The sequence below is a fragment of the Pleurodeles waltl genome, chromosome 11 (assembly GCF_031143425.1).
Source record: "Pleurodeles waltl isolate 20211129_DDA chromosome 11, aPleWal1.hap1.20221129, whole genome shotgun sequence".
NCBI lineage: Eukaryota > Metazoa > Chordata > Amphibia > Caudata > Salamandridae > Pleurodeles > Pleurodeles waltl.
The window spans coordinates 203,666,031-203,687,085 of NC_090450.1; the positions used below are offsets into that span (position 1 = coordinate 203,666,031).

General features: G+C 39.8%; 1 protein-coding gene across 1 annotated transcript in view; it reads right to left on the reverse strand.

Annotated features, from left to right (window-relative positions):
- The window catches only part of DNER (delta/notch like EGF repeat containing), a 1,195,805-nt gene that overhangs the window by 386,685 nt on the left and 788,065 nt on the right, over positions 1-21,055 (reverse strand). The window lies entirely within an intron of this gene.

Here is a 21,055-nt window from a genome sequence, read left to right on the forward strand (position 1 = left end):
TTGTTAATTTGTGCGGTGATTTTGACCTTGTTGGGCCACATTAGCGTGAAAAAATGACACTAATGTGGCACAAGAAGGCGCTACGCCCTCTTAAATCTGGGCCTTACTCTTGTAATACACCTGAATTCCAGGAGTAAGGCAAGACTACTACAAAGTTATATCAGTTGCAATTCACTAAAGAAACAACCACATTTATTCCAGTGCTGCTACAGTCAAAGCAGACTCAAACCCACTCCAGCCAAGCCTTGGAGGAAGTCACACATTAAAACGTCCACTTACATATACTACTATGTTATCGTAAACAATTAGGGAGTAACACTATCAGCACAAAGCCCTGCGTGTTAAAAAATAAAATGAGCATGTCACTTTAGACTTTGCAGACTCCCATATACACAACATTGTACAAATGAAAACATATAAAGTATATGAAATAAAGGTACAACGCATTTGAACAAATAATTATATTAATTAAACAAATGCATGCACCACATACTTTGCATTCAATAAATATTAAAACCATATTGTATAAATGAAAAAAGTTAAAGTGAATGAGACAAGGGTAAGACTGATTTAAACAAATATCTATATTAATTTCAACAATGCATGCACCACATACTTATATTTAAATTTACAAAAACTGAAAATATAAATAATAGGAACTCTAGAAACATCATATCACTGTGAAAGTTGCGGGCCTATATGCAAATCACACAATACAAATGTAAGTGATTCCGGACTCCCCTAAGCCTCGCAGGACAAGGGGATGAGGTGGGCACATGAGGTATGGGCTTTATTCATGTGCTTCCAATAGTAATGTTTATGGGGTATGTTTTATTCTCTTCAGATGAGGCCCGTTTCCCTTTTCATTCAGTTTGAAGTTCTACATATCGTGGCTGAAATCTCTGCTTACAGTGCGTAAAGTAACGTGGTTTGTGATGGACAACTAAAATATGCAAGGAACTTACTAATATTAACTTTAAGGTTGTATTTTTAGTTGTACGTGCTTACATCCCCTCGATCAAGGGAGTAGTGCAATGTACTCCTACTACTAGCAATAAATCTTTGCCCAGAGTTCGAGGATTGCAAGTAGGCTGAGTTTTATGCTGAGGCATAGACCTGAATCTATAAGGACAGATATCTCTGATCATACATTTATTTACCTTTGTGAATTGAGCCTAAAATTAAGAAGAAGTAATTAAACCAGGATGAGCCCTGAAATTCAGGAGTAAGCCAGGGGTACTACAAGGGTATGTCATGCCTACTCGTAGCAAAGTCTTTGTGAATCTGTCCCACAGTTTGTATTCACATTACGCAATCAACTTTATACATCAATTTTTTCATATTGCAAAAACAGCACTGATTACTGCAAAAAATGGAACAAAATAACATTCTGTCACAAAATATAATATGGGAGAAACACCCTGAATGCCGACTCCGTAACAACGAAGTCGGGGACAATGAAAGCAGAACAACGCTTTTGTTAACCACGACTTCGTTATTTTGTGCCTTAACCACATGTGTGGTTAAGGCACAGAACAAGGGAGTCGGCTGAGGAGGAGGACGTGATGAGTCAGGTAAGTGGGGCTGTTTTAGGGGTTGGGGGTCGGGGTATTTTTAGTTTTAGGGGCGGGGGTGTGGGGTTTTAGTTTTAGGGGCAGGGGTGGAGGGGTCGGGGTATTTTTAATTTTGGGGTGGGGTGGGGGGTTGGGGTTTTAGTTTTGGGGGTGGGGGTTGGGGTTTTAGCTTTACGGGAGGGGGCATCGGGCGGTTCAGGTTTAGGGGCGGGGGAGGGAGGGGAGGGGTATTTTTCGTTTTAGGGGCGGGGTGGGGGGTCAGAGTTTTAGTTTTGGGGTGGGGCTGGGGTTTTAGTTTCAGGGGCGAGGTGGGGGGTCGGGGTATTTTTAGTTTTAGGGGCGGGGGTTGGGGTTTTAGCTTTAGGGGAGGGGGTGTGGGGGCGGTTTAGGGGCGGGGAAGGAGATGAGGGGTGTTTTTAGTTTTAGGGACGAGTGTGAGGGGTCGGGGCAATTTTAGTTTTAGGGGTGGGGGTCAGGCGGTTTAGGTTTGGGGGAGTGGTACTTTTAGTTTTAGAGGCGGGGTGGGGGGTCGGGTATTTTTAGTATTTGGGGGGTGGGGGGTCGGGGTAGTTTAGGTTTTTAGGGGTGGGGTGGGTGATTGGGGTGGTTTAGTTTTAGGGGCAGGATGAGGGGTTGCAGTAATTTTAGGGGTGGGGTTGGGGTGGTTTTAGGTTTTAGGGGTGGGTTGCGGGTCAGGTAATTTTAGGGGCGGGGCTGGGGGGTTTTAGGTTTTAGGGGCGGGGTGGGGGGCTCGGGGGTACTTTTAGGGGCGGGGGTGTTGGGGTGGTTTTAGGTTTCAGGGGTGGGGTTGGGGTAGTTTAGGTTTTAGGGGTGGGGGTTGGGGTTGTTTTAGGGGTGGGGGTTGGGGTGGTTTTAGGTTTTAAGTGTGGGGTAATTTTAAGGGTGGGGTGGGGGGTTGGGGGGTTTAGGTTTTAGGGGCGGGGTGGGGGGCTCGGGGTAGTTTTAGGGGCGGGTGGTTTTAGGTTTAAGGGGTGGGGGTTGGAGTACTTTAGGTTTCAGGTATGGGGTGGGGGTTGGGGTTGTTTTAGGGGCAGGGTGGGGGTTGCGGTAAATTTAGGGACGAGGTGGGCGTTGGGGTAGTTTTAGGGGCAAGGGTGGGGGGTTGGTGTGGTTTTAGGGGAGGGGGTGGGGGGGTCGTGTTAATTTTTTGGGGATGGAGTTGGGGGGCCAGGGGGGACGCATCCTGGAACCATGCATGCCTATCACTAATGCCTTTACCAGGAATGCCTTTACAACGAAAAATCGTTGTTAAGGTATTTGTGGTAAAGGCATTAGTGGTAACAACGCGGCCGTTGTTCCGACCTCGTAGTTCAGGCATGCATTGTTTTAGCATGCGCTGTTATGACATACATTCATAATATGGCACTAAAAAGAACTGATGCAAATCAGCAGCATCATTACAGTATATTTAATTCATCCCTATGCCCAGAGGGTTGCTTTAAGGTTTGCAAATGTATTTGTACTAAAATCACCTTAACTCATTGTAAATTGAAAATCGTAAAAAAGTGCCTTCTTACGCACATATAGGCAATGAGCTGAAAACATTAGTGTTGTCATTAGTGCCTCAGAGGAAAATATGACAACATGCAATTCAAGGCGTGAGCTTTTCTTTAAAAAAACAACTGAAATCCCAGCCCTCCAAAAACATCCCAGAAGAAGGGTCCTGACTGCAAATCACTAGACACTATCAACATAAGACAGCTAACAAGAGAGGGTTATGCTCATACCCAGTAATCTTGGATGACTTTCACAACACAGTTTTTATTCCTACTGATCAAAGCACAGCTATAAGGAGGAAGATCTCTGATCCTCTATGCAACGTTTTTTCCTCGGTCCCTAAGTACCCTTTCATTTTTCTTTTGTTTTGGCCCAATATGTGGGACTCTTGATCCCAATAAGCCAAATCAAATCAAATCCCAATAAGCCCTTTTTTACTACTGACCAAAATGAAGTTCCACCTAGACATCCATGGTTTTCTGTGACTTAGTGGAGAGCCTCTATTGGACATTTGAATGTGTGGTCCTGAGCGCAAGTCCTCTACAACCACAGTTGCACAGGCACTGATTCATTGCGGGATAATGGTAATTTAGGGTTCAGTAGGTGCACTCATGATTGGTGTATTGGTCGCCTCATGTAAATTAAGTCCCATGTGCTGAGCCAAATGTGACCCTTGTGTGCTTATTTTTATGGATGTGAATGCTGCAAACATTATGTACTTGGTCCTGAAATAATGATCAGGTACATTGGAAAGTGTGGGCATGGGAAATAGTTCACAAATGCCTTCACTGCACCCATTTTCACTTTTAATACCCGCTGATCACAAGCAATGATTTACAGGAAACATTGAGTACAAGCTGGAGGATTTCTCTTCCCCAACAAGAAACAACAGATACAGCCCCACTTATCACTTCTATCTCTGCTGCCTCTTGTGCCTCCAAAACATGTGTGAAGGGAATGCACAAGCATTACCATTGAGCAAGCCCCTGGAGATTATGCATACCCATTTACATTTAAGCACTGGCCAACAGAGTTCATTCTTTGTTGGCTGAGCATAGTATCTGCATTGCAGTCGTTGTAGAGAAATCAAATGAAATATGACTGTGAACATCTTGAGATTGATTTGAGCCAGTGTTTACTGAAAATATTGTTTGGAAACTTTTGGGAGAAAGAAATATAGGAAATTGAAAATCGTAATACACAAAAATTGTGATCCAGAAATATCTTTGACAAGAAAATCATTTTCTGAAGATAAATAATATTGTTGTAAATAATGTCAATGTTTCTAATATTGTTTTCACTAATATAATGGTTACAAATATTGTTTTTTTTATTATTTGAATGTGTTTTAGTTAATTAATATTTATTTCATGTGTTATTATTGTTTATATAAATGTTAGTAATTGTTTTTGAATATAGCCTGAAACTTTAGGTCACTTTGCATTTTTAAATTAATTTTAAATGGTAATTTATAGTATTGTAGCAGGCTGTGGAATATGTACAGGGATATAGTGGGAAGTTGATTAGAGAATAAATAATTAGGGATTTTTAATACATTTAATATAATTATATGATTTAAATTTATAATGTGATTTAGATAGAACTGATCTATTTTTTTTTATATGTTATTTACGGGCCGTTAGGTTTGTAGGGGTAAAGGATTAAGTAATACCGAATTAACAACTAATTATTAATTGTTTATTATTTAATTGATTTTTAAATATGTAAAATATTGAATACTGATTTATTTTACTTATATTTTAGATGCAGAATGCTAGGCTTGTTGGTTAATAGGGTGGGAATTAAATAAGTAATAATTAATTAAGAATTGATTATTATTTGTAACTTAATTATTTTATTTTATTTCAAATATATAAATTGTGGAATACTTATTTAATTTCACTTTATTTTAGTTGTGGGATGCTAGGTCTGTAAGGATCTATAGTGGGAGGTTATGAAATAATCAACAATGAATTATTTGTTTTATATTAAATGTATAAGTTATGGAATAGTTATTATTTAGCTATATTTCAGGCACAGTCTACTAGGTTTGTAGGGGTTCAGGCTGGGAAGTTAATTAATTAATAACTGAAAGACAAGTATTTATTAATTGATAATTTTTCATTGGATACCAATTATGTAAATTGATTATTGGTTTTAGTTTTTTTTAAATGTACATATATATATATATATATATATATATCAACTCCAACAGATCCAAAGAGGCGCGCTCTCTCATATCGGTGCCTGCATGTGGGAAGGACCTATTCCCATCGATAATCTTCACACTAGTTTGACACTTAAGTCAAAAATGCGGCACCACAGGATTCGAGCAGTTTACTTTTATTTTAATTCCATCACAGGGCCCCAAACAAACTCACACCAACGCGTTTCGACCCTCCCGGTCTTGGTCACCAATGCGTTGTTTTACAACAAATATATACATCTATTATTAAATGTAAATATTAAAACAATAATATGTAAAATAAGTGTTTAATTATATAGTATATATGTTTATGGTAAATCAACCTAAACTATAAAAAATTATTATAATGTATACATATTTTTATCAATCAATCAATCAAAGGTTTATAGAGTGCACTAATCACCCGTTAGGTCTCAAGGCGCTGGGTGGGGGGGAGCTACTGGTCGTAGAGCCATGTCTTGCGTTTCCTGAATGTCAAGAGGTCTTGGGTCTGGCGAAGGTGGAGCGGTAGGGAGTTCCAGGTCTTGGCCGCTAGGTGAGAGAAGGATCTTCCTCCGGTGGTGGTGCGGCGGATGCGGGGGATAGAGGCGAGGGCGAGGCTGGCAGAGCGAAGATTGCGGGTGGGGGTGTGGAAGGTGAGTCTGTCGTTGAGATAGGCTGGGCCTGTGTCGTGGAGGGCCTTGTGTGCGTGGGTGAGGAGTTAATATGTTATACATTTTATATCTATATAATAAAATATATATAACTGATATAAATATAAACACATATATTTATATGCCTTTTTGTGTTTATATAAGTAAATGTTTATATATAGTATTAACTATTAGTGGAATATATTTATTTACATTGTATTAAACTTATATATTGAAATATTTAACATTTACTACTTTAAACTCTACTTATATTATAAAATCAATACTTTTGTCTATTTTTGGACAATAATAGTGACAACGATATTTTTCTCGATATTATTGTACTTACCATTGTAAGTATAGGAGCACAATATTGTGATAAACAATATTTTTGCACTATATTTTTGTCAATTATATTGTTTACCATGATATTGTGTCAATTATCTGTTGACCCATATATCCATCTTGAAAGTAACTGCATTTTATCATATTTGTTTTTATTCAAGCAAAAGAAAAGATACAAATCCATCAAAAAATAAAATTCATTCATAAAACAATATTCAGCTGATCTATTAATACGTTAAGAAATGTGGATAATAAAAACGGCAAATGCTAAAAGTAAGGTAACATTTTGGTCCATTCATTGGTCAATTGCCAAACCTTGATCAAATCCCAAATATTCAGCCAATATTTTCCTAATTATATTCTCCTGTTTATCCAGAAACTGTTCTAATTTGCGAATCGCATTTTCCCTCCATTCCTACACAACCCAGGAAAGATCTACCAATGCGAGGAACATTTTCTAAAGTAGAATAAACCAAAACTATCCATAACCCTTTAATTCTTTCATCCGCAAGACATACATTGATCAGTTGGCACTAATTGTTGAGAACTTTATTTTTCTAAACTACTTTAAGTGTGGATTTTTTCAAGCATATTCCTACTAGCTATAATCCGCAGTCATCTTAGAGAGACTCAAAGAAAAGATCCGAATGAGAAATAACCAGACACTGAGTACGCAGAGCTGAAGCCCATAAATAGTACAATTTGAATTCTGGTAGTGCACTCCTGTTTGATTCAGGCCCATATCATTTTCATAAAGAGGCTTTACCCCCACAACATGAGCTAATTCCACTAGATAACCCCATAAACAACTGTTTTTCAGGCTACACAGTAAACATTGAATCAGAAACAAGATTAGTTATATGGTTACCATTTTGATTAGATTCTTTGCTCGACCATCGATAATGATATATGTGTCTATTTACTAAAACCTCTTTCAATGTAAAACCAATAGCGGGGTGTAGTTCAGTTTGTACATGTCGGACACCTGAGCTATCATAAACATTTCTAAAGACTGCACAGTGATAAAGGTGACCATTACTTGCAATTCCAGAGTGAAATCTGTGTCAGAATTGTATTTCTCTTTTCTATGTGTTCACAGCCATCTATGTTTATTAGTTTAATGGTTTAATATTGCGCAACTTGACGTAAAAGTATTATTGTGCCTTGTGGAAAGCGATAATCAAGGAACGGCAACACATTGGAAGAACATATTTATACATACATTGAGACTTGACAGATAATATATTGGAACAAGTAATTGATAATTATGACTGTTGTTCACTTAGATATATTGGTCTAATTCATGGATAATTGTAGGAGGTGACTTTTTAAAAATGTAGTGAAGGAGAGCAGAATAAGAATGAACCGTAGACATGTTCAGTTTTGTGGAGGTATAAGTAATTGTTCCCTTGTTGTGTGTGACTATGAAAGCTTAACTGGAATTTTAGTTCCAAGGCAATGTATGCTCTACTTAGCCTTTATCTGACTGACGGTTAAAAATAATAATCACACTACATATTTCACACTTCCCTAGGAATTTAACAAATTACGTACTTTGGCTCAGCTGTATCACGGATCAGGCTAAATGTCATGTGTAAAGAGGAGGACTGGAATCCACTGTGCGGGTAAAACTGTTATGACACCTCTACTGTGTGGAGAACAGCTATTAAAAACTGCGGAGGGTGCAAAACAGACTATTACCAAAGGTGGTGCCAATGTGCTTCCCATCATCTAAGTAGGAGCTGTTCTGCACACTGCAGAGGTAATTCAGTCCCTTCTAGAGCTGCCTTTTGAGCAGCTTAGGTACTTTTCAAGACAACCTGCCATGACTTCCGTTTCAGCACACTGCCGGTCTGTTAGCCCCAGTCTTCCCCAATGTGAAATGGTATATGCGGCACATTGTAGTGCTTGTACTGACAGTTGAAGGTGTTCACTATGCAATTCAGGTGCAGCAGTGCTGCCATGAATCAGACAGGCTCATTTACTATGCTAACTTCAGTTGTAGCTTTTTTGGAACTAGTACAGGTTGGGATCATGACTGTTTAATGGTTATGGAGATGTAAAGGTTTTGTTGATTATAAAGTACGATCATGTAGCTGTTGATGCTGAATACCATAAAAGTTGGTAATAACAGAGTGCTAAGAAACAATAGAAATGTGGCATAATGAAATCTACAACAAAGAAGTTACTATACTTTATTTAAAGGAGGCACATCTTTGGCGCTTGACAAATAAATGAGAGAAAAGCCCAGTGAAGTAAGTTACTCATGACATCTGACTGCTATACTTTTGTAGTTTGAAGAATACGTTTAGAAACATGTAAACTTCTCAACCAAGTTTAATTAATGATTACCCAGTGATTATTTTTTTAATTAAACAAATTTTGAATCATTTTGCCTATTAAAACTAGAAGACTGAGCTCTCTTCCAATAAAGACCATATACGCCTGATTACGGGTGGCCTACTAAATTTCGATCCCTGCACAAAAGACTATAAGTGGTGGGAATATCTATCACACCTACTAATTCGTAAGTGCAATGAAATTGGCACTCTCCATTAATTGTTGGCATGATAAACCTGCAGGCAGATGTGTGTTTTGGTAAGGTAAGTAACAAAAATCAGCAAGTATTCCCCAAAAACACAGAATAAACGAGATCTTTGCACCCTATACATTCCCAAAGCCTTGTGTCAGATTTTATAGATAACTGTGGCATATGACAAGGTCTGTGTGTCCAATAATTCCCTTGTCTAATCAACAGTATTTGAAAATGCCTCTGTTCTACTTTTTAGCTTTATCAGTATTCTGTTTTAAAAACTATTTCGGCTAAAGATGTTTATGAAAACCATTAAATCCTTCTGACAGTTACTACGGAGAACATTAACTACCTCAATTTCAAATGGAAAGAGACAAGCATCAGCCTAAAAACAATATACTAAAAGTCCTGCTGCATTTACAAATGTCAGTACACCGCCAAGGAAACTCCCACACATTTGTCACAACTAAACACCATAAACACATTGTCAAACTAAATGATTTGAACACAGAGTTAAGAATCCACCAAGACTGAAAATTCAGAAAGCATTATCAACAAAATACCAAGCACAGTATGAATGTCGCACACAAAACCTTTTGCATCCAGTATTACCACTGCCCTGATTGAGAGGTAGTGGTAAATACAGCCCTGCATGGAATCATTGTGAAGCAGGCGGTTACAGTGATGCAAAAACACTCTGGTTTTGTGCTGATAATAATCTTTGCAGTAAACAATGGGAAATAACGTACAAAAAGGTTTTACAACCAATTATTTACCCAGCACTATTGCTACCTATATATATGTTAGAGCAATTTCCTCCACATGGGACCTGAGGAAACCGAATTAAAAAACAGCTGCAGCCTGAACGTATGGGTGGAAGGACCACACACCTAATCTTTTTTCGGACAAAAGGTCAGCCTGACAGACACTCTTCTTGTTCAGGTCTGGCAGCCGGACCTGAGCACTTCATTTTTAAGACCTGAAGTCCCCAAGGCTGAGTGTAATCAGTGACAACTCCTCACAGAATAGAGGGGGGGAGGGGTTAGCAGCCTCAATGACCCCATCCCACTCTGTGATGTATACGGGACTGCTGCCTTATGTCAGCCAATAAGAGAACACAGCTGTCTCAACTCTCCTGGGACATCTGAGGCTTCCCTCCCAGAGAGCTGCAGGGAAGGTATTTTTTTTATTTTTTTATGTTTGGTGCAGTTGTGTGTGTATGTATGTATGCTTATTTGAGTGAGTGAGTGTTGTGAATGTGTGTGTGTGTGTGTGTGTGCATGTGTGAATGCATGGGTGTGAGTGAGTGTGTATGTGTGTGACCCTCTGTTCTGCTATTATTACCAGCCATCTTTGCTCAAAAACGTTGGAGTCAGGGCTATTTCCACTTATCCTGTAACAGTCACACGAAAACAACTGTGATCAATTTTACACTTTGCCCATAACTCGTAATGAGGACCATAGCAGGAGTTTGTGCACTCTGTGCTACTACCAGCTGCTGGCTAGTTGGTGGCAAACCTGATGTCAAAAGCACAAAATAGATGCAAATTCTGTTTGCATTTGTAATACCCTATTTTGTCTAAAGAAGAATTAAAAGTGAAAAAAATTTTGCCAGCCTTTACAGTGCATATTAGTTTTTGTACTTATAAAAAGACACTGGATACATTCCAAGTACTGTATGGATTTCTTTAACTAGTGATATTAAAGCATTTCTATGTTCCTGAGTTAAATCTATTTGAGGAAATCAGAGCTGGAACTTTCCAGCTATTCTCAGAATATGGCCATTCGTTCCAGAGGGAATACCTTAACTAGGTTCTTGCAGGATCATAATATATTCCCATTGACTACCTCTCTCTTCCCAAACGTGGTAGCAACCTATTTCCTCAATGTACCCCCTCTTCGGCAACAAACTTTGTAACCTTCCCCCCATTTGGGGCAGTGTTCTGAGAAAACTCTATAAATTCGAACCCATATGTTTTTTGACGGACAGTTGGCTGCTGTAAAGGATTGATGGACAGAGGCCTCTTCAGGCTGCATTTCTCCAAAATCAGACCTAGAAGAGTGGTACCGGCACACCGTTTTAGCTAGGCACGTACATTATTTGCAAAGATGCACAAAAAAACACTTCTTGTACGTAACTTGGAATATTTTACACGTTTTCATTCAAAACTGCCTGTATAGCCAGTGGCTTTACAGCTCATCTATTTGATAACATCTGCCAATTCCTTGATGCTGTGAAACGGATAAATTAGCTCCATTGATGTCATATTCTGATTGGGTTGGAGTGTGTCAATCACCTCTCCCCATATCCTCCCCAATAGAAACCTGCGACTGTCTTTGCTGTGCTCAATCACTGCAATAAGGCGCTGCAAATAAAACAAGTTCTAACTCAACTATTTCCAATTTCGACCCAAAGGATGCTGGTGTCTTGTGCACACTCTCAACACATCCTATGAAATTGTTGCCTTGCTTTCTACAGACGTGTACTGACCATTGCTGATATTTGCAGTTGTCAGCAGGAGAGGTCCCGCATTGCTGTCTTTTCCGTACACAAACTGAAGAATCGAGAAACGACCTCGCTGCAGAGAATTTCACTGAGGTAGCATGGTTGCAGCATGCTTTGCTCCTTCTGACAGCTAGTAGATGTACGCCTGGGACTTCCTGTTATCGCTGCCTAGGTCTGCTGAGCACTGGACCTCTTACTTTTCACTGATTGTTGCTTAGTTGATTATAGTCTACCTGTCATTTGAAACTTACTACAGAATCAACTGATTGCTGACCTTCTTTTCACTGAACCCAAGAAGAAGTGACCTTCCTCCTTGTTAAACCTAAATCATCTGTGATATTTGCCGACCTACATGTTTGAGGAAGAAAACTATCGACTCGTTTTGAGACTTGATTTAGGCAAGAGCTGTGCCTTTTCTCGACCAAAGAGAATCCATCCTATACTTTATTAACCATGTGCATTATTAACGTCTTCAGCCACGGTCTGTTTTTCATTTAAATTATTACAAGTCTGAGCATTTTTCACCCATTTCTTTCTGCTTACAGATTTGGCCCAAATTTTGTAGAGGACAAGGGTGAAAACTAATTTGCCGCTGCTCTAATTTTCGGACTGTCTCAATCTTAGTTCCAAAGTGAATCCTGAATTAGGTCCAAAGGGAAAACCATTTGGGACCAGGAAAATAGATTTATCAGCCCATATCTAATCACAGTTATGAAAGAGAGTGAAATCAGAGTTGCTTCTTAATTACAATGTGATATTATTATACATATTTGTATTTTGAGATCGCAATAGTAGTCACAAACCATCAATCAATTCCCGACACGGCAAAGGAGGTGGTAACTGATTTGCAAAAGGGATGGTGTACTATTGTGACATTTTCCCCTCTGTGAATTATGTGGTCTAGGGGTCCGCTGCCTGTTTCCCAGATGCTTTCCCAAGCAGGAAACTTATTTCATTAAAAGGAGCAACAGTTCCTATAAGACACACAAAAAGAAAGTTTACTGGTTGGGAAATAAAAACAAAGGGGTAGGGGCCTGCCTTTGCCTACAGGCCACCGTTGTTTGTAATGAATCTCAGGAGCTCTCAAATAGCAACCTGCCTAATTAAAGACTGGTCACAAAAAGTCACTTTTTGCAATCAGTCTTTTGATACGTTGGGGCCAATATCCTACATTTCAGGCTGTGAAACTTGCAATCATGAGTTAAAACTGCCTTAATAGGTCTTGCTGAATTTTTCTCCTAGAAAAGTTACTTTTTTGCTGTTTTTTCCGCACATTATTTTTAAACTTTGCAAACATGGTTTCCCCAAAATGCTTCTGTCTCTTCTGCAGAAGACAGATTTATGCATACAATTCCAAAACCAAGGCAGATGACTGGGATTTCATTGCTGTGTCACTATATATTCTTCACTTTCTTGCTTCATTCCCCAGCCCACAGATTCTTGCTTAACAGCATGGTGTCCTGATTTCAATTTCTGGTAGAGGAGCATGCATATTTGGACTTGGAGTAAAACAGATGTTCCTCCTGGCTTTCTGCGAGAAAGGGAGTCATGCATGTAGAGCAGACCATGACCAAATCACTCAGCAGCAAGGCAATACCCAAACTCCAGATCATTACCAACTCTATCTCCAGTTCTGAACATTTAATAAATCATTCTTTTTGGGTGTATTAGTGTGATTAGTCCAATGGAACGAAATGAAGACTGCAACACTCAGGATGCATTAGATGATCACAAGGAAGTTTAGGACCGGAAATAGACTCTGTAACAAACCAGAAGGAGGCGGTCACTCTACGAGGTAGCAATGAACCTTCTGGCACATTTAGAGATGGTTTCCAGGTTGGCAGGCATCTTTTCAAAAAAGTTCTACCATATTATACACTCGGGTTATTCAAGATTGGACCTGAGAGTCAGTAGTCTCCAGTCATGAGAGGGTTCTTAATTAGTGTTTCACAAGGGATCGTGTAGTATTTCTCAAGGGTTCTCAAATAGTGTTTGTAACCAATCAATACATTGGGACCACTTGAAAGGAGGTTGTTGGAGGCCTGATAGAAAAAAATGTATGGTTTACCTTCGTCCTTTAATCACTAAACTAGCCATCTCACAAACGCTGCATCAGTCAAGCCAGCCCAATAACCCAACATGACATTGCCCATTATTGCTACTTTAGCGGGCCCTAGAATGTTCCCACATGAAAAGACTCATAGCATGCAGACTTCTTATACAATTAACCCTGCCAAAATGTAAAATACCGAGGGCAAACACTCAGTAGTCAGATTAACAGGAAAACTAAGTAAATATCAGTTGTGTTCCAATCCCACTTCTGCCAAACAAATCTCAAAAACCAAAACTAAGAGTTAACACCTCATGGGGGCTACATTAACACCACAGTCAACTTATTCTAACACAAAACCACTGTTTTGACTGAAATTAGTATAGATTCTCAAATTTTCAAAATCCCTGATCAAGCTGATCTACAATTAGGTGCTCTTCAACAACAGCCTAAAGAAGAAAATGAGAGGAGCAAACAGAAAGTTACCTGATTTGTTCTACAATGCAGAAGAGTGACTGAAGACAAAACAAGAAAGAAGATAAGAAGACATGCCTTCTCCTTCGCCACATCCCTGTGGACTGAACTCACAGGCTAACTCATACCCATCCCTTCTTAAATTTAGAAAACAGCTAAATTCTTCCCTGTTCTCCTTTCACTATTTTGCCACTGAACCCAGTCTTTCACCACACAATGTTCTTATCCAATTATTCATGTTCATCAATTCCTGTATTTCTTTGTTTACAGAACCTCCTATAGTAAAATATTTTTTTTGTTTAATTACTTTGATTTTGCATCTTAATATAAGCAGTACATCAGTAGATGTCTTCCCTCTCTTATTTCATCTGTAAATACCCACCTCTAGGTGAGTTAATTGGTCCCCTTTTCACAAATAAAGCTGAGATATAGAATTGTTCTGTAAATGATAAATTAAAATTCTGAAACATTTTGCAGGACTGAGAAAATCTACTCTGTTGCGAAATATACGTAGATAATTTGACATCAGTAATTTGAAATAGAAGTTAAGGCATCTCTGATGTTCTGGAAAAGCATTCTTGGCTTAGCCAAAGGCTTATTAATGTTTCCACTGGATTAATAACATTCAGTAAACTAAGAAACTTTATCAAAACGCTTAGTGATGCTTAAGGGATATGCAGGATACCTGTGTTGTGATCTAAATCAGTTGATGTTGAGGGATAGCAAAAACTGTATAAAAAGACCTTTTAATACAAGCAGATCAGCTGAAAACATAATAGACTGATGTTATTGGTATCCACAGTAAGTAAGTAAAGGGGATTCGTCTACCTATACGTGCTCTTTCAATCAGCCATGAGTCTCCCGAAATAGAATACAGAGTCTCCCATGTATTGTACCATTCACAGGTACACATGCACCCAGAAAATTGATATACCTCACATGCACTGCACACACAACATAGTAAATTGATGTAGTTCAAACGTGAGTTCAGCATACAGCAGCAGCACATTATATGAGTGAGCATGCAGGCCTCACTCCAATGACACAGGTAAAATGGGCCTGGTCACTTTTACTGCTCACTATACTGTATGCTGCCACCACCTCCCTCGTGCTGCTTAACCCCTAAGACTAAAATCAGTAAGACAGGCATATGTTATGGTGCACACACATAATTCAGGTTTGCCCATAACAACTAAAATCAGCAGCAGGGATGCAGATATGATTGCTGCTGGGGAACTTAGGATAGGGGTACAAGTCTATCTCCACACAAGTGAATTTCCGGTCCCCAAAGGAGCATTTTCTCATATGCACGGGGGTGCAGCCCCTTGTAAATGAGGAAACAATTTACCTTTTTGCCCACGTTGTATTACAGATGTGGGTGTAGAGGCAAAGAGACAGTCAGGAAGTGCCACAAAAAGCAGGGTGAAAAGTCAGTGAACTGCCAGAGGATATACCTAAGGAAGAAATCATGGGAGTCTGGGGGTTCCCCATGCAATCCCCTGAAAGGGGATATAGTCACTCATTGTACTCACCTGCACAAGGATCTCTCACCCACATTTGAGTTAGCGGCTGGGTTGCAGTGTGCAGTGAAAGGTGGACCAGCAGCTGGAAATAGCTGGTCTGCCTTTCACCAATGTGCTGTTTACAGTGCAGGTGTACGTTTGCTCCTGTACTGTAACAGCAGATTTATGATAATAGAGAACATTCTAAAAGTTTCTTATTTTAGGAACACATCGGTGGGAGTAGCCAATGATCCTTTGGACTACTGTTGCTCCCCGTTATGTCCCCTGACACAATTCCCAGGTTGGAAGATGTCCAATGAGGAGTTTCCCCTTTGAAAATGTCTTGCTAACTCTTTTGAGGAGTCAGCAAATTTTCAACAATTTGGTCAGAAACCATTGACAAATCCCATTGCAATTTGTAATTAGAATGGAATGCCCCTATGAGGCAAATTCCTCATTACAAATCACAATAATTCAGTGAAACCACTTGCAAAGGCTTTACAGAAATAGCAAAAGGTGGTATATAGATTGCAAAAAGTTCTTTGCGGTTGGAAGCCTTGTGATCTTATAATCACACGGTTTGTGACTGCAAAATGGCACAGTGCATCAGGCCATAAGTTATTAAATCCCTCAAGATTGTGGGTGAGTAGACCACCCCAACAGAAATTGAGAGCTTAATCCATAACTACTAGCAGTCAATAACTACATACACTAAGATGTAATCATGAGTTTTTCCTCTACATAAGTAGTGGACTAATGCAGCAAAAAAGTAATTACTAAATGTAGATATTGAAATGCATGTTAAGTTTAGTCACAAGTCTACATGAATAATATGAAAAAAGAAAAAATACTTCCTGGTAGAAATTGCAAGTATTTTGCAGCTAACACACTTTGGCAGTCCATGAAACAAAGGGGGCTCGGTGAAACTACACTCAAAATGAAATTCTTTATGGAATGATCCACACTACCAAATCTAAAAATCTAATGATTACATGATTAGGGATTTGGGAATTCATGTGGGAAAACAGGATGCCTAGACCCCTAAATGTAACCTCCCACAATAATCAGTATTGATGACCTGAATGAGGCATCCTAACAAGAGCCAATTTCACAATTAGAACTCTGCTACCCCTCCAATCAAATGTTGAATGTGTCTTTGCCTTTGACCCTGGAAGGTTTTCTGTTGCGGTTTGTCAGGGTTTGTGCTGTGTAAATACCACCTATATGCATGCGTACTGTGGGGAAGACTGACAAAAGCATTTGAGTACAAGAAGTAGTGCTACAGGAGTAAATGTAAACTCGACTTGGCAAGTGTACCCACTTGCCAGGCCTACACCTTCCCTTTTCTTACATGTCAGACACCCCTAAGGTAGGCCCTAGGTAGACCCAAAGGCAGGGTGCAGTGTATGGTTAAGGCAGGACATACAGTAATGTGTTTTATATGTCCTGACAGTGAATTATTGCTAAATTCGTTTTTCACTGTTGCAAGGCCTGTCCCTCTCATAGGTTAACACGGGGGCTACCTTTAAATCTGATTCCCTTTGGGAGCGGATGGACATGTGGAGTTTGCGGTCTCTGAGCTCACAATTTAGTAAAGTTGATTTTAAGATTGTGTGTTTGAAAATGCCACTTTTAGAAAGTGAGCATTTTCTTGCTTATATCATTTCTGTGACTCTGCCTGTTTGTAGATTCCCTGTCTGGGTCAGTTTGACAGTTGAGCTGGTTGTACCTCACACTAGACAGTGACACAAACGGAGCTGGGGTGTAATCTGCATTTCCTGATGAGCCATCTGTGCTAGGAGGGAGGGGAGGAGTGAAAGGGCTGTGCCTGTCCTCACACAATGCAGTCTCTGACCCCCTGGTGAGTGTCTGGGGCCTGGCCTGGGCAACGCAGGATTTCACATTCAAAAGAGACTTTACTTTGAAGTAGGCCTACTTCAAAGGAGAAATTGGGCATAAGAAGGGCACCCAAAACCACAGACTTTAGAACACTTCTGGAAACAAGAGGAACCTCTGTCTGGAGAAGAAGAAGAGCTGCCCTGCCTGTGACTGTGCTTTGTGGAGCTATCCTGCAGTTGCTGCTTCTGCCAGAATAAGAGGGCACAGACTGGAATTTGTGTGCCTTCCATCTTGTGAAGAAATCGCCAAGAGCTTGATGTAGAACTTGCCTCCTGTTGTTTGAAGTCTCAGGGACAGCAAAGACTTCTCTCTGCCAGCACCTGGAGTCTCTGGAGAGACTCCTGCTCTGACAAGTGGTGTCCTATCCAGTCCCAGGGCCCTTTGAAGGAAATCTGGTGGAAATTCAAGGAAATAAACTTCGGAGGACTTCGGACCGATGCCGCTGCTGAATCCGGTGACGCCGCCTGTACCCGACTCTGTGATCTTCGCTGGAACGCGACGACCTTCGCAGGCCCGACATCGCTGCAGGCCCGCCGAAGTCCGCGACTCTGTGGAAGTCGCTGCACGACATTGTGACCGACATCGCTATCCCCGACTTCGCGCATCGGCTCCTTTTCATTTCTGCACCAAGGTACTGTACCAGGGGGTCTACGCGACTCTGTGTCCGGCGCCGCTGGTGTCAGATTGTTGGGAATGACTCCGTTACGACGCCGTGTTAGCACCTCATCGAAGCATTTTTTGTTTCTAAGCGCTATTTCTGAGTTTAATCTTTAAAAATACATAACTTGACTTGTGTATGTCGGATTATTGTCGTTTTGGTCTTGTTTTGATTAGATAAATATTCTTTATTTTTCTAAGCCTGTGTTGTGTCATTTTGTATTGTTTTCACTGGGTTACTGTGAGTGTTGGTACAAATACTTTACACCTAGCACTCTGAAGTTAAGCCTACTGCTCTGCCAAGCTACCAAGGGGGTAAGCAGGGATTAGCTGAGGGTGATTCTCTTTTACCCTGACTAGAGTAAGGGTCCTTGCTTGAACAGGGGGAAACCTGACTGTCAACCAAAGACCCCATTTCTAACAGCTTCCTATTAATAAAAGTGCAAAATGGCACACTTCTTTGTATATGTATATTTTCTGCAACCTCACACATTTTAGATATTTGGGGCCAATACACAAAGGCATGGAAGAGTGCATAAAAAAGCCTACGAGAATGCTGCTTTATGGACACCAAAAGCCTATGTGAATAGGGCCCTTCCTTCAAATCATAGGATGCACAGCAGCAGGACAGTAGGTATACAAAGAACTGTGAGTACAAAGATGAAAATTAATGTTGAAGAGAGATGATATTTTATTACCTCAGTGACTGAAGTCAACATGACAAATTGAAGCATCATGTTAGAAATGAGGATTTGGCACAGATTTACAGTATTGCAATAGCTAAATTCCATTTTAGGATTTAAAATTTTAAAATCAGTAACAATTCACATATAAAAGTAGATATCATCCTGCGTCTCTTGAAATTACAGGATCCGTAATATTCCGACTGATCAGCAATTGGCAGGCATGTGCTGGAAATTATTCAACAAAGGTATTTCAAATGAAGCTACACTTAAGAGAAAAAACCTTTCTAGTTACAGGTGTGAGAAAATGTGCCCAGGTTCTTGCCTCAATATGATAATTATGGTTTTACCAGTTATTTTAATATGTACATTTAGCTGTATGGACATACAGGGACTAGGAAATTCCTTTGTTGTCATGGCAAAGAAGAATCGTAATTGATGACGGCTATTATCCTTCAGAAGACTAAGGAGTTCATCTGTCTTTCTTAGACTAGTACATAATTGTATTGTGCAAAAAATATGTAATCCAAAATCAACTTGAAAGGACCAAGTTGACAAAACTATGCTAATCTCTAAAGGTCTTTATCTGTGGGGCAGAAAAATCTTCAAAGGTACTCTAAAATGAATTAAAACAGTCCTATAAAGAGGTTGGTGGGGCTGCAAAATAAATCCTAGTAAAGGTGATATCATTTTGGTAATGCTTAGCTTGACGTGAAGCTCCAGAGCAAAAAAGTGGCTTGCCTTCCAGAATTATTTGGATGTTAATATTACAGGGAATCTGAATACATACTCAGTCCTAACTAGATACCTCTTCTGCATCTCGTCCAGTGGCGGGTTAACAGTTTGTGTTTAGCCACACTAATGAACAGCCGTAGTGATGTACAGATAATCTAGTGTTAAAAAAGGCTTGACATGTAATGATAGTAACAGAAACAAGAATGTGCAATGCAATGGGCCTTGCGGTTGCTCGAGTTAGCACAATTAGCGCTGTAAATTACTAACTGGACATTTCTTGCCACATGCATTGAAAATGAAAAGTAAGACAGATGACAGAAGCAAGTCAATTCAAAGTGCCATGGCCGCCATGAGCGCAAGAGTTATTGGCTCCCTATGTGAATGCCTAGAAAGGATTGCGGCTGGGATGAAAGGCAAACTGAAACCGGAGGAGGGGCCATCACACGCTGTAACAGGAGGAAGTGTGACGTAATGTGATGGCAAACAAAAATGTTCACTTAGAGAAATTGCTTGCAAGGGAACTCAGAACAGAAAGGAGTGGCATTTCACAAAATGCAGCAATACAAATTAAGCATTTAAGTCAAGCACAACAAAGAATGAATAGCAAGAGTGGGTGTGATTAAAGGTCCACAGAAGAATTACAACAGGCCATAGCGCTTGCGCGATTGACCCTAAAAACAGACTAGAAGAGATCACAACATTGAATTTGGAGTTAAGGGCAGTGCTTAATTTGTGCTTGTTGTTTCCGGTGCGGAGTCCTGGCACTGAATTTTGAGGGCCAGCATTTATTTTTCTGGCTCAAGCATTTACTGCAAGCAAAAGACACATGTAGGAAAGACAGAGTAAGAGAAAAAACAAAAAAGCATCACAATGGGAGAAAGCAGAAAGCTGCACCACTAAAGTAAAGGGGCAGGGAGTGGCTTTAAATGGATTGAAGAGTCCCGAGAGGGCTTCAGGATTACGCTGCTTCAGTATTCCATGTTCGCACATTTAATTGCAGCAGCTCCGTGTTTAAGAGGCGGGCCTTGGGAATCGGCACGTTTTTATTTACAAATTAAGCACTAGTTAAGGGTGAGTTGGATATTCCCAGTGATGAATATTGAATGCAGAAAGATTGCGCAGCATTATAAAATGGGATAAGGAACAGCATAGACCATCATAAAGAAGAAGACGTTTGGGGTAAAATTATTCACTTATTTCATACATTCCAAACACTGTAGAATGTATGTAAATTGTGGTTTTATACAGGAATTTATAATGAGAAAAAAACAGCTGAATTAAATGACCACTGTAGAAATCACAGCATCTAGAATAATGTGACGGGTTCTGGAGAACGCACCTCAAGCGTGAGGCAAATGGATCAACCAGGGTCTTGAGAAAAGCTACTAGGATTGTTGATGGCCTATAGCCAGAATTTTATGAAGAGTAAATCGATATCACCCTAAAGACGAGTGATATGAGAGAAATATTTAAAAACCTGTAAAGAAAAACTAGAAGAGAAGGTGATGAATTTAGGTTAAGGTGTGATTCTAGAACTAGGAAATATAAAATAAGATTTTGCAGATAGTGGCGAAAGACATGCACACAAAGTATTTTCTACAACAGGTAACAAATGCATGTATCCATATTTCTGAGAGGTTAGTGAAGGCAAAATCAGCAAAACAATTACAAAATTCAAGGGCAGACTCGGAGTGATAACACAGCAAGAGCAAAGGAAATGTTTCTTTACTCTAAGCAGTGA